At 44.3% G+C, this 15440-nt stretch overlaps 1 long non-coding RNA gene across 2 annotated transcripts; it reads left to right on the forward strand.

Moving 5' to 3' along the window:
* The first annotated feature begins 874 nt into the window (after window positions 1-874).
* Window positions 875-11714, forward strand: LOC115491083 (uncharacterized). 2 transcript variants are annotated; one of them, XR_012053030.1, is made up of 2 exons: window positions 875-1640; window positions 6432-11714. It is a non-coding gene; the product is annotated as an uncharacterized lncRNA (long non-coding RNA). The 2 variants fall into 2 exon arrangements; XR_003957043.4 differs by having other exon boundaries at window positions 6544-11714.
* The last annotated feature ends 3726 nt before the right edge of the window (window positions 11715-15440 follow it).

Consider the following 15440-nt stretch of genomic DNA (forward strand, 5'->3'; position numbering starts at 1 on the left):
GCCTTGAAAACAGCACAGACGAACTATGGCTTCTTCTTTGGCAACGGGGCAGAAAGACAGAGACTTTCTACAATCTCGGAATCACCAATACCCACAGATTCCGACAATCTCGAAGCAAATATCCCATTCCTTAAAAAAAAAAAAACCAAAAACACATACATAGTTTCTATTTTAACTACTAAAGCTTCATTTTAACTACAAAACTGTATTTACCATACTATTAAAATGTTAATACAGCACAAACAATCAATAAATAGTGTCAGTCTTGTGCTTGCAAATATATTCTAGGTGAGATATCTCTGTGACAAGCATTTAAAAAAAATTATTATTTACCTTTAACTTTGAATCAAGCACAGACTATTCCAGCATAAATTCTGAACTCTAATTTCTTCAAAATTGCATTAAAACTAAGTAAAACCCTTTCATAGCAGATTAATTACTTGGTTCTTAAAACAAAACTGAAATATATTTTGAAACAAAGTATTTTATTTGGTTTTGGTTCTGCTATCCTTTTACCACCTTGCAGATATTTGACACCTTCTTTGTAGGAAACCTGAGACACTTCAGACACTTCAAATCTTTTTTTGAACAATTGTATTAAATTTTAGCATATTAGTAAATTAGTAATCCAAGTATATCCTTTAGAAATTTGTGACAATTGTAAACAAGAATTAAAAAGCAGCATTTCATTTTTTGTTTTGTTTGGATTTTGGGTTTTGTTGAGGGAGGTTTTGGTGGTTTTTTGGTTGGTTGATAGTGGTTTTTTTTGTTTGTTTGGATTTTTGTTTGGTTTTTTGGGTTTTTTGGTGGTGATGGGGGTTTTTTTGGTTTTTTGTTTTTTTGGGGTTTTTTTTTGAAAAGCCAAGACATTCCAGATTACTACTAAGTTTTAGAACAATTTCAGGGAATTCTAGCATAGACAATGTTTTCCTTACAAATAGTTTATAAGTTTATGATGTGTTTTCAGCAAGCATGAATGGATTCACTCTTGTGGTTTAACACTGCATCTTCCATGCAAACTAAATGGAGGAATGAACCAAGGCAACAATGATCTCCAAATGCATACATCTGCACTTTGTTACTAGAAAACACCAGCAAGACACTTCCATGTAGAGAGTTTATCTGAAGAATGGCTGTGCAGCAAGGGACACAACAGTGTTAAGTTGATAAGACTGTGAGAGTACGTGACTTGTGGCATGAAGCAGATGTCTCGTAACAACCAGGATGTGAAATTGCTTGGTATGCAGAAAGATAAACAAGTATAAGGAAGCAGTAACCGCAAGGCTTATCGCAAAAGGATACATGTGTTAATAGAAAGGTAACCAATCCTGAGCTCCGCTTTTGCAATATGTATGAGCTAATTAATGCTTGTATAAAGAAACTGTGATCGACTCCAATAAACTGAGACTTGCTGATCATGATACCTTGAGGCTTGTCTCCCGCGACTCTCTCCAACATCTGGAGCCCGAACAGATGGGACTCTGAGCCTGGATCTGTGAGACGTTGCATTGGGTTCGGGTCCTGCAGCTAGACGGATGGCGATTAAGCTCCGCTACCTGGTGCCGTGCCCTGAGTGACCACAGCGGTGGGCTCAGCCGATACGTGCTGCCGAAGCCTGGAGGGGCTGCAACAGCGCTGACGTGAGTATGGATAGGCAAGCAGCATATGACCTTTTCACCTCGTTTCTCAGACGGAGGCAATTTAAAGGGCTTGATTTAGATAAGGACCTCCCTGCGTTATTGCAGCATGCAGCTTCGTATGCATTTTTCTCAGACCTGCATACCGTACATGAATTAGGGGAATGGCGAAAATATGGGGATAAGTTGTGGGAGTTGACGTTAGACAATGATAAACTCGCTAAGAAGATGAGTAAGTTATGGAAAGCAGTTCACAATGAGTTGTTAATGTGCCAAGCGGAAAAAAGGGCAGCTGAGGGAGTGAAGACGGCGCAAGAGCGTAATCGCGATTATGGTTTACCGGTAGATCCTAGTGCTCCAAATCCCCCCTTTTTTACAATGGTTGATGTGCCTTCATCCGTGCCATCCGCCCCCCCCCCGTTGAGCCGCCGAGTATCGTAATCCCCGGGAATGGTCACCACAACCCCCCTCACCCACCTCGGGCAACTGCTTCTCTCAGTAGCCAGGAGCCTGTCCCTGGGGCAGAAGCTGACCTTGCGGAGGCCATGGCCAGGGAGAGACGTGAAATCTGGAACATGCTCGCCCGTGAGGGAATGGAAAAGGGGGACGCTGATCTCGTTGCAGCGGCTCAGGAGACCTTAGCGTTTCCGGTCATTTATACGCCTAACCCGAAAGGGAGTGGCCAACAGGCACATGTGCAAAATTTAGATTGGAAAATGCTGGCCCAGTTGCATGCCACAGTGGGGAATTATGGAGTTTCTAGTGAACCGGTTAAACAGATGCTCGATTACATGTTTAATGCCCAAGTGCTGTTGCCTGCAGATATCAGAGGCATTGCCAAATTGATTTATACCCCGCATCAACGACTATTGTTTGAGGCGCGCTGGAGAGAGGAGGCTGCATTGAGTGCAAATCTCGCAAGGGCCCAGGGGGATGCCTTGACAGGGATCACGGTTGATGAACTAATAGGGCAAGGTGCATTTCTGAGAGTTGAGACCCAAGCAGCTTTAGGACTCGACAAACTCAGGGAAGCTATGACAGTGGCCAAGAGAGCGATGGATAAAGTTAAAACCATGGTAGGGATACCTATATATATGGGAATCAAACAGGCTAGAGAAGAGCTCCTTGGTGCCTTTGTAGATAAGATCATGGAAGCATTGTCTAAAGCGGGAGTAGCAGATCATATGCAAGATGCCCTGCTAAGACAATGCATCCTACAAAACAGCAATTCCACCACTAGAGCCTTGATTAATTCGACCCCAGGGGATTGGAGGGTGCAGGACCTATTAGAAAAGGCTGCCTCTATGCCAATTGGCCCCCAGGTGTTTTTAGTAAATGCCCTGCAGAGAATAGGAGAGGGATTACAGGAACAAGCGACAGCCCTGCGTGAGCAAGCTATTAGCTCTCAGAATCAGGTCATGGCAGCTCTTGCTCCCCTCCAAGCGGCAGCCGCACGCCCCCGCTCGACCAACGCTGGCAGCAATCGAATGAAGTGTTACCGATGTGGAAATGTAGGTCACATCCGTTGAGAATGTGGAGCAACGGGAGTATGGTGCGGAAAATGCCAATCCAACACGCACAACTCCACTGCTTGTCGAAGGAAGCAGGGAAACTCGAAGAACAGCGCGAGCAGCAGCTGCTCAGGGACACAAATGGCAGCTGCACTGTCAGCACCCCCTGACAACTCCAACCAGCAACAACCGGGAGCCTCGGCTTGGACCTGGCAGCCTCAATAGATGTTGACATCCTTTCCACTCATTTGCATAAGGTTCCCACTGGACTTTTTGGCCCTATTTTTATAAATGGCCAGCCAATAGGGGGCTTGATAATTGGTCGCTCCTCTGCTACTACTCTGGGTCTGTATGTTGAGCCGGGGGTTATTGACTCTGATTGTAGAAGTGAACTTATGATTATGGTTCATACTCCGTATCCCCCCGTGAAAGTACCCAAAGGACAGAGACTAGCCCAATTAATTCCGTTGCCTCAAATGACCAAGGGACTAATGTCCCTTACACAAGAGCCCAGGAACGAAGGAAGCTTCGGATCTACGGGGGGCCTAACTGTGCTCACCATAGACCTCAATACTTGACCTAAGAAGTCCTGTCATCTGACTTATCAAGGACGCAGTATCACACTTAAGGGACTCCTTGATACGGGTGCTCGAGTATAGTTGATCCTGCACACTGGCCTTCCACCTGGCCGATACAGCCCTCAGCAACCACTGTCACTGGCATCGGAGGAATGACGCTGGCTAATCGTACCCCTGTACTGACAGTCGAGATTAAAGGAAAACAAGCATCGACAGCATTTTCTATAACAGCACTGCCACCTACTGTTCACTGCCTAATTGGCCACGATATTCTTGCTCAACTGGGTCTTGTCCTCACTAATGATCACCCTTTACAGTAATGGTCATTGCTTGGACTTTCCCATTGCCACTTACTTGGATCACCAATGAACCTGTAGTGGTTAAGCAATGGCCTCTAAAACGGGAAAGTTTGGAACAGGCACACCTTTTGGTCATGGAACAATATCACCAAGGACATGTTAAGCCCTCCACCAGTCCCTGGAATACTCCAATATTTGTGATCAAGAAGAAATCCGGAAAGTATAGGCTGCTGAACGACTTGAGAGCAGTAAATAATCAAATGGAACCCATGGGAGCGCTTCAGCCTGGACTGCCTAACCCAGCTATGATACCAAAAGACTGGCCCATCCTTATAATAGACCTGAAAGAGTGCTTTTTTACCATTGCATTGCATCCTAATGATACCAAACGGTTTGCATTTACGCTTCCTGCCCTTAACCATGGAGAACCTGACAAAAGATTTGAGTGGACTGTTCTACCGCAGGGGACACGCAATTCCCCTACACTTTGTCAACTGTATGTCAATGCTGCACTACAACCACTATGACGAAAAATGCCTGCTACCATTGTTTATCATTATATGGATGATATCCTGCTTGCTCAAAGAGAACCCTTTACAGCCTCACAAATCGAAGATGCTACAAGGATCTTTGGTAGTAGCTCCAGATAAAATTCAGATGTCAACCCCTTGGAAGTATCTAGGGTGGACAATCACAGAACAGAAGGTTGTGCCTCAAAAATTGTCCATACAAATATCAATAACAATATTGCATGAGGCCCAAAAGCTTCTAGGTGACCTACAGTGGCTGAAGCTAGTCACCGGTATCCCTACTATCTTATTAGACGAATTGTGTCCGCTACTGAAAGGCACTGACCCTTGTGCCCCTGTTCACCTCACCCAAGCTCAGCAAGATGCACTTCAGAAAATTATGCATTGCATATCTACAGCATTTGTCACAAGGATTGACCCTGATCTCCCCCTGCATCTTACAATTTGGAATACTGAAGACCACCTACTAGGAGCTGTTATTCAGCAGTTAAAGAAAACAGGGGAGACAGCAGTACTGGAATGGCTGTCACCTCCATTGCAACAAAGAAAAACTATAACTTCAAAAATCAAAAATTTGGCATTGCTGATCAAAAAAGGATGCATCCGCGTTTTGGAAATCGGTGGCCTGGAACCAACGGACATTAATCTGCCCATAGAAAAGGCCACGTTAGATTGGTACCTTTTAAACTCCACAGCCCTGGCTGAAGCATTATTGTAGTCTGCAGCACAAATCAATACCGGTCCCCTTATACCGAAACCTTTGCGATGGCTAGGAGAATGGAGCTGGCTACAGAAACCCCTCAGGGAAGACAGGCCCATTCCAGATGCCACTACGGCTTTCACAAATGCTGGAAAACGCTCCAGGAAGGTGGCAGTAGTCTGGAAAAAGGGACAACAATGGCATCAACAAATATGAGAGGCAACATCAGACAATTTGCAGACTTTGGAGTTGTTGGCAGTCATTTGGGCTGTAACTAACTTGCATGAACCGTTGAATGTTGTATCAGACTCCCTTTATGTTGTGGGGTTAGTATCAAGGATTGAGGATGCTACTATCAGAGAAGTACAGAATCGGCGACTTTATGAACTGTTTCTTCAACTAAAACGTGCCCTCAGAAATAGAACTGAACCATATTCGGTCATCCATGTTCATAGTCATAAATGGGACGAAGGGTTAGGAGAAGGAAACGCCAAGGCTGATAAGCTAGTCTCGCTTTCTCATCAAACAGTACTTCCTAGGCAGTCATTAGCACGGGAAAGCCATGTTATTTTCCATTGGAATGCTAAAGGCATGTCGAAAGAATTTCAGATTCCCTTAGAAGAAGCTAGAGCTATAGCCAAAGCTTGTCCAATTTGTAGTAATCAAAATAGAGGCATGGGTCTGGGTGGGGGAGTCAACCCAAGGGGCCTGCATGCTATTGAGATATGGCAGATGGATGTTACTCTTGTACCCAGCTTTGGCCGCCTTAAGTATGTCCATGTGACTATAGATACTTATAGTCATTATATATGGGTTACTGCACAGGCTGGCAAACAGGCTATACATGTAGAACGGCACCTGCACAGTTGTATTGCTGTCATGGGAACCCCGCAGAAAATCAAAACAGATAATGGTCCAGTCTACTGTAGCAAGCGTATAGCTCATTTTATGCAGTTTTGGAACATTGCTCATGTTACAGGGATTGCCAGCTCACCTACTGGATAAGCAATAGTGGAAAGAGCAAATGGAACCCTTAAACAGTATTTGGAAAAATATTCTGACATTAGTAGCATACAGGATAGATTACTTAAATGTTTGTTTGTGCTTAATCATTTATGTATTTTTGGAAACAGTGAGGTGCCGCCTGTGATTTCTCATTTTTCCCCATTGAAACAGCCTGGGCCTGAAGCGGTGGTCAGGTATCGGGACCCGAAGACAGGAATCTGGTAAGGCCCAGCTAAGGTTGTATATTGGGGCAGAGGCTACTTATGTGTTTCTACGCCAACAGGCACTTTGTGGGTCCCTGCAAGGTGGACGTGACCAGCAGTTGTTGATGAACAGTCCAGAGCAGAGGAGGAAATATCACCTGCAGAAAGTGCTGGCACCGATCCTGCGAGAAGTTGAGGAGGAATTTAATACCAAGTTTTTATACGAAACTGAACGAGAAGTAGCTGAAACGCTTCTCCCAGTTTTACAGAGAGACTTTTTACGCCATTGCCAAACTGCTTGCTTAGCTTGCTTCGCACATAATCACCAAGCGTGGGTAAAAATTTATTGTGGGAACTGTAATAGGAACTGGTGGGTTTTTCAACGGGTTCTTAGCAACGGACTTTGGTGCCTTAATTGTAATTTTGACTGGCATAGGGAAACACCGCAGCAAGCATTAACCGCGTTAACAGGGGATACTATAGGGAACAGTATAGCCAGAATAGAAAACAGGGAGGATCTAGAGCTTAGAGATCTAGCGTGGCAGGTATGCCACATAGTCAAAAAGATATTAGGAGACAAACGCTCACGCATTTTAGACTCTTGTTGTGGTCATGAAGTTCATATACCAATTCGGTGGCAGGTGCCACCCAGTCAATGGGATTATACTTGTCGTAAGTTTACTAAAATTAATAACAGTCGCAAGAACTACTACGGAAAAACATCCCAACATTAACTCCTTATTTCCTAGGCAGAACGTATGGATCTCATTAGCAAGATGGCTAAATAGAACAGACTTTTGTGTGTCCTTAGCCCAACCTGAATCCCCCTTCCATACCTGCCTTATTGGCGTACCACTTAATGAGACAGAGTACTCTTATTTAGTCATGACCCGAACGTCCAGCCACTGTAAAAACAGTATTAGCTCCTGCCTTGAAGAATATGACTCGTGGGATGATAGATTACCTTATAGAGGCAAGCCCGACGAGCTAGAGATATTGGGCTCGCTCCATGCCGCCTCATGCATGTATATTAACTCCAGCAAATATGAGTGCAATGAAGGCAACGGTGCTTGGTGTAATATAACATTCCCTATGGATATTACCCTGCAACAGGAAAATTGGCAAAATCACTCCTTTTGGTGTCATTCTATAGCTCGAAATGAAACAGACCCAGCCCCAGGTACAACAATTCCTCGCTGATTGCCACACAGAATCTTTTTAATCTGTGGGGACAGAGCATTCAGCGGCATTCCTCAATGGCCCACCGGAGGCCCTTGTACATTTGGGCGTCTCACAATAGCACTCCCTAGCCAGAGCGCTCTATTAGGCCTATATAGTAATACCAGCCAGGTAACCACCACATGATGAAAGCTCTCAACCATTGATGCTTCCTGTGACGATAACGTCAACTTGTTTAATTGCATGGAGCAAGTGGTTGCCTCCCTTTTTATGCCTGGCCTTGCTGCAGGACGTGCTCTTTTTCAGTTAGAGAAGTTACAATGTTGGGTAGGCAAGCAAGCCAATGCCACGTCTGAGCTATTAAGTTTACTGGCCACAGACATAGACACCGTAAGACATGCAACATTGCAAAATCGGGCAGCTATTGACTTTTTATTGTTGGCTCATGGGCATGGGTGTGAAGATTTCGAAGGAATGTGCTGTATGAATTTGAAAAATAGTTCCAAATCTATTTATAGGAAAATTTAGCATTTGCAACAACATGTTCAGGTGTTGCAGAGGGATGATACATTTTTTGGATTATCATTTGAATCATGGGGAATCACGGGTTGGCTTAAACACCTTTTGCAGCTTATGATAATAGGATTGTTAGTTATAGTAATTTTAATGCTTGTATTGCCGTGTTTATTTCAGTGCTTGCAAAGGACTTTAATGTCAATTATAGAACGAAAATGGAACACATCCTTGCTTGCTTATAAAGAAAACAGGGGAAGTGTAGAGAGTTTATCTGAAGAATGGCTGCGCAGCAAGGGACACGACAGTGTTAAGTTGATAAGAGTGTGAGAGTACATGACTTGTGGCATGAAAACTATGTCCTTGAGCAACAGATGTCTCATAACAACCAGGATGTGAAATTGCTTGGTATGCAGAAAGATAAACAAGTATAAGGAAGCAGTAACCACAAGGCTTATCACAAAAGGATACATGTGTTAATAGAAAGGTAACCAATCCTGAGCTTCACTTTTGCAATATGTATGAGCTAATTAATGCTTGTATAAAGAAACTGTGATCGACTCCAATAAACTGAGACTTGCTGATCATGATAGCTTGAGGCTTGTCTCCCGCGACTCTCTCCAACACTTCCAGATAGATTACACTGAACTGTAGGGAAAATATGTTTTGTATAACACAGTCTAAAATCCCAGGAAAGCTGCTAAGAACATGAGAAGAGCCCTAGAGACCTCACAACCAGTCTCAGTAACAAGGCTTAATTTAAAAGCAAACACAATAAGACAAGCCCCACAAACACTGCCAACAATTTCCATCGCCTTCCCTTCTCGTCTCTTTCCTTCTCCCTTTCCTCTTATACTTCAAAAGAGAAATAAACCAGAAAACAAAGTTAAACCCTGAAGAGTCACTTAACCACTCTTAGCTTAGTCTCTGGAGCCAGCTGACCTATTTTAAAAGGGTTTTTTTTTAACTGGCCAAAATAGGCCTATAGCTCCATCAAACTCCAGAAGCCATGCCTCATTTATTTACAGTGATTTTAATCAATGGTATAATAAATTGATTCACATTATAAATAAATTTTAGCAACAACTGCATGCAGTAGAAATTCAATTCTTCATACTTTCAGTATATACAAATTACTTAGAAACTTTGATTAAGATAATAGAAAGCTGTTTCTCAAATGCCATGAGGACAAAATATGTAAACCACTGTAACAGTACAGTCAGAGATCAAGATAAGATTCTCAGACTAGAGTGGAAAGAATATATTCAGGGAGCATAAAAGTGGTGTAAAATATGAAAAAATGCTGTATAGGTCAGAAAAACAGGAAGGGAAAATGAAGGGAAGAGAACACACTGACATTTTCCCACAGTTTTGGCATGGGTATAGCAAAGACCAACAGCAATATATTAAATATTATCTATACTTAGTTTCTACTACAGTCTTCCACTTTTTCATTTTGGGAAGCAAAATCAAAGTTGTCTCAATGGAGTAAACAGGATCACATACAGGCAATCCTGCTTCCCAAACACATACAAACAGCTTTGGGAAAAATATAAAGCCATCTGAGGCAATAAATACCTGATCTCATAAGGGAACCATTAAAAATGTGGGAGTTGGATGGTGGGTGCTGCTGCCTATGATCTGTTCCCAACAAGCCTCTCCTGTAGAAAAGCAGGTTGAGTTAACCTTTAGATCACACAGTCAGACCCCTGCCCAACTCATCACAGCTGGCTCAGGGAGAGAGGCAAGAAAGGCTCTTTTGCAAGGTTTTATTCCAGTGAGGTATATCACATGCCTGTAGGGGAACCCAGCGAGAAAGTGAGGCAACGGCATGCAGACAGCTTAACAAGGGGAAGGGGTGGGCAGCAGGGCTAAGGACAGGGCAGGGGGGATTGGACTCCAGGGGAGAGGGCACAGCCACCAGAGGTATCCAACCAATGAAGGAACAGGGAAAGGAGAAACCAGGGGTCAGTGAGCCAGAAGGCCATGGAGCAGTCTGTCTTTTTCCCCCCAGGAGGACTACTCTATGGTAGTTAGCCAGGGCAGAGGATTTGGGAATCGATTGAGAGAGGAGAGTTCATGGGCTACTACGGCTTTGTCCCAGACAAATGCCTGAGGCATTTGCAGGCTACAGCAGTTTCTGGTAGGCCCTTTTTATAATTTTCTGATCTCATTGCTATCCTGCAAACCCTAGAGACATCTGTGGAGGCATGGTCAGTCATGACTTCTAGTTGTTACTGAACCTTGACACAGGTGGGACCTCTCTAGTGGCATATTGTTTTCTCAATTTCAGCTCTGAATGGGAGGAATTCACGTGAAAAGGCAATTTATCCTGAACTTATACTATTGAAAAATACTGTGTTTCTTTGACACCTGTTTTCAATGTGTTGTATCACTTGACTCTTTTATACAACTTCGGCATTTTCAGTCAGCTAAGTGCTGTGAGGGGGATTCTATCTCCCCCTCAGGAGAGGCGGAAAATAAAAGGCTTCTCACTGGGTTTGCAGCATTAAAAATAAACAACCTTCATTAGAGCAGAGGGAATAGGAAAGGGTATGCTAGAATTAAACTCCTACCTGTTATCACTAAATTCTTCTCTACTTTTCCAGAGTAAACTTACAAAAATCAAACTTCCATATCATTTTCAGATAGGACCTCATATCCTCTCCAGCAGGTCTGAGCCCTGCTAATTGCTCTGTGGCTCTTTCATCCTTCCCAAGAGGGTCATAAATTGGGCTACTGGAGCCCACAGTATATTTTGGGATCTGGTAGCAAGGCAAATCTCCCTGTTCACCTTCCACAGCTTCAAGCATTCTGGTTTTAGACATAGTTTCATAAGATTTGTGCCTCCCAGTATGTTTCAGCACTCTTAAACGAGCTCTGATTCAGGATGACATTTTTTCCATTGCTGCAGGCTTGCAAGATCAAGTGTGAGTTATTTTACCCTTTTTCCAGAGTGCTAAGACTGTTCTAGGTTGGAACAGCAAACCACTGGTGTTTAAAAGTCCAAAGTCTGTATAGCACTTCTATTCACTATGGTCTGTGACAAGCAACACTGGTGAATTAGTGACATTTAAGTATATATCTTGCATGAAAGATGTTTAAATAAGCCAGAAATACATACTCCTTTAGTCTCCTTGTGACACCAAGTTTGACACACATTAGATTGTTTTCATTTCAGGGAGAGAAAGATTTGAGGGAGGAGCCAAGCATTCCTACCTGGATATAATCTGAAATTTAGAACACCACAGCCAGCCTTTTCTGTCTGGATTACCAGAGGAGTAGCTTTCTTTTCCACTGAATTCCCAGAGGAAGACCAGGCCCATCTACACCATCACTGAACCTTCAGAGGAAAACTACACCTTTCTACAGCATCACTACTTCAATGGAACCACATTTCTGACTCAAGAAGGACTGCAGCCAGCATTAATCAGACTGCTACCAACACCCTGACCAACAGGGTGTCAGGTCATATTCTGACTATGTCAGTGGTTTTGGGGGTTTTTTTGTACTATTGTATTCATATTTTAATTTTCCTAGTAAAGAACTGTTATTCCTATTCCCATGTCTTTACTTGAAAGCTGCTTAATTTCAAAATTATAATAATACAAAGGGAGGAGGGGCACATTTTCCATCTCAAGGGAGGCTCCTACTTCTCTTAGCAGACACATCTTTTCAAAACAAGACACTTGTGTATTACTGGATGGTGGAGAGTGGTGTCAAAGAGGGGCAGATTGTGAAACTCCAAAGCCTGGCTCTCCAACAATACTGAACTGCCTGGTGTTCTCTTCTGCTGGCCCACCTCAGAAATTATGTCTGTGAGGGCAAAAAGCCTCTTGTACTCCGCTCAGCCTCCAGCACAGATAGGAATTCTGTGAACTTCTCATTTCTCAGCTTCTCAACTTCAAGAGAATAAAAGCTTCTCTAAACGTCCAGACCAATAACACATAAAGAGTTACTCCTATTACTTGGTAAAAAAGTACAGTTTTGAAAATACGGTCAATGAGTTTTTATAATCCTTACTCATTTGTTGGATACAGCATCTTATGTATTGCACACCCCCTAGTCTGAGACTAAGACAGCTAATCAACAAACACACAAAAAAGAACTCTCATTCATCAGCAAACAAGACACATAGCTGCAAAAATGAAGATGCAAATTATTTTCCTCCCTCTGAATCTCATGCAGCCATTGTGTGCCCTGGCCTGTATTAAATGAGGGATGCTCAGCAAGACAAGCAATGTGATTCTCCCCAGCTACATCAGCAAACAGTACATTTCTCCCTAAGACACTGAGCAGAAATGGTGCAAGGCATTTCCACGGCTTTCCATTGCTTGCTTGCAGAATGCTTGGTCAGTCTTTCCCTTTTGACTCCTCTCTAAGCATCCACCCCAGTGTTTTCTCACAAGATCTTCCATCATTATGGCTGCAGCAGCATTTCCTGGGGGAGGCAGCTCTGCCAACATGGGCCTAGGGCTCCAGAAGCCTTTGGCTGACACTGGCGTGTAAGGTTAAAGGAAAACTGCTTCAGGAGAAGAGGAAGGAAAATGCAACCTGAGGCTGCATTAAGGAAATAGCCATTTATTTTTTCTCTTGAAAGGCCTGCTGTGGCCTTTCTAGAGCTGATCATGGTGCTGCCTCTTGCTGGAATGGGAGGCATCTGCGGACCCAGGGGTCCTCCTCTTTTGGCAGTGCTGGGATGTCACAGGTGAGGGCTCACTGCCCTGGCCAGGAGCAGAGGAACTTGCAGCCAGTCTTGTCTCTCCCAGCATTTCCTGGGGCTGCTTCTGCTCTGCAGGGATGGAAACAGATGGTGAGCAGCTGGGGTGTCCATGAAGGGCAGTCTCCAATGTGCTGGCTTCCTCCTCCGTGTTGAAATTTGCAATGCCACTGGATGGGGCCTGGCTGAGGGTGGGAGCACCCTCCTGAGAGGCAGGGGGATCAGAGGTGGCAGCAGGGATCTCATCCTCCTCCCTGGCAATGTGAGAGTGCAGCAGCCTCCAAACCTCCTCACTGCACTAGGTCTCAATGATATTGAGGATGCCATGCACTAGTGATGCAGTGTATTGCTGGAGACGGGGCTGCAATCTCTGGACCAAGACTTCTCTGTCTGGACCATAGACACAGAGTGCGAGCACGATGCCGCTCTCTGCATTCTTCACCTCATACCACTCACCCCCATATATAATCCCCAGCCCCATGTGCAGCCATGGCCTCACGGGGTCCAGGAGGTTCCATTGTCTTCGGAAAAGTTCTGCCCAAAGTGCAGGCAGGATGCCACCCATGGCCTCTGGTCCTGCAGCCTGCTGCTGAGCAGGGGCTGTAGGTATTCCTTGTGGAGAAGAAGCAAGGGAATCTGCAGGGCCAGGAGGTCTGTTTTCAGCCAGGCCTCTAGGAGCTTCTGCTGCCTGGCTGTTGGTGTCTGGCAACTCTCTGGGAGGTGTGATAACACAGTGTAGGTAGTCATCTCCACCATGATCAGAAAAATTGACTGTCAAGATGGATCTTCTGCAGAGTGGGCAGGCCGGATTTCTTTCTGCCCAATGCAAGATGCAGCCAAGGCAGAATTGGTGGCCGCAGGGCATCGTGTAAGAACCGTCATCTGGTGCATTGCAGCAGATTGGGCAGCTCCACTCCTTCCCCGTGGCCATGTGTACTTGTTCCCACAGGCTGGCCCAGGCTCTGACAGCACCTGACTTTACAGAGCAATGGATGTGAGGTCACAGTCGTAATCTACTACCAGGATTATGTGTGGGTCCTCTGCTTGTGTTTTCTACCTCTGTCAAGGTTGGGATTGAAGGCACTTGAGATGGTGTTTCATGTTCGGACTCACGTGTTTATTATTTCTTATCAGTGAAACAACCTCACAACTGTGCATTCTGCAGTCTTTCATTAGCAAAGCATAAAATGGCTAACTATCTCTTGTTACAAGGTCTTTTAAAATGGAACTATCCAATTAAGAAATGACACCTAGACTATCTTCCCTTTTAACTCAATAACTGATACCTCAAATCCTGCAATGCGGACTTTTCTGTCCAATTACAAAACATCACCCAAACCCATGAAGAAGAAGGATGAAGAAGGCGAAGAAGAACAACCTTTCTCCTCCCTACAACCTCCATCTTGCTTTATATTTATTTCTGTATTTTAAAACCCCAAACTCTAAGTTTTCCACCCTGTGATATTACACACTTCTAACCAACTACACACCCAGAATTCTAGTGCTATTAATCAGTTTTGGAAGTCTTCTCCACAGCTTCAAGTCAAATGCAGTGCTCTCTCTCTACAGTGCAAGTCTGTGTCTTTCAGCACAAAATTTTCAAAATTCTCAGCATCCAGCATTCCAACAATTATGATTATTCCTAGGAGTATTACTATCACCTCCACAACCCAATAATGTTACAATACGATGTCTACCCCTGTGGTTCTTGGAAATAGACTGCTAGTTGGAGGCTGCCCTCTGCCATCTTGTACACCCCAGAAAGGAGGGCATCACCAAACAATGAGATCTGAGTTAATGGATACATGGCTGTGGAGAAATACCAAGGTTAAAGTTTGGTCCATCACAGATCATCACAAATTCAGCACAGGGGGTTCAGGAAATCAGGAGAAGTTTCAGATGACACTATGAGGAATGGCTGGATTTCACAATCCATAAAGGAGTGTTTCTCGGGAGATGGCCAAAATGCACAGATAACCTGCACAGGAGAACTAGAGATATGTTGGGAAGGGGAGCCTAGCAGGGGAAAAGCATCAGTGCAGCTGTATTTGCAACATCATCTAAGCTTGCCATTGCCTAAATAATGCTGTCCCAAATCCCAAGTCTGGGACCAGATCAATTCATGTTTGAAGCAATGGGGAAAAGGGTCATTGGGGTGGAGTTGTTTATGTCAGTAGAGGTAGGACTGGAGAAAGTGAAGTGCAAGGGCATCTGAGGAGGGGAAGAAAAGACAGAGCCTTTGATGACTGGCATGAAATACCTATGGTGAGCTGAAGACATGGGTGAGAAGAAGAGAAGTAGAAAGCAGAGCTGCAATAGCCCAAGACATGTGCAAAGGTGCAATGGAACATTGGGACAGACATCCCTTGTGCATCACTGAACTGTGGAGGCTGGCATCAGAGTGGCAGACACTCCAAAACCTGGCTCTCCAACAATACTGAACTGCCTGGTGTTCTCTTCTGCTGGCCCACCTCAGAAATTATGTCTGTGAGGGCAAAGCCTCTTGTGCTCTGCCCAGCCTCCAGCACAGATAGGAATTCTGTGAACTTCTGATTCCTCAGCTTC

The sequence above is a fragment of the Taeniopygia guttata genome, chromosome Z (genome assembly GCF_048771995.1).
Source record: "Taeniopygia guttata chromosome Z, bTaeGut7.mat, whole genome shotgun sequence".
NCBI lineage: Eukaryota > Metazoa > Chordata > Aves > Passeriformes > Estrildidae > Taeniopygia > Taeniopygia guttata.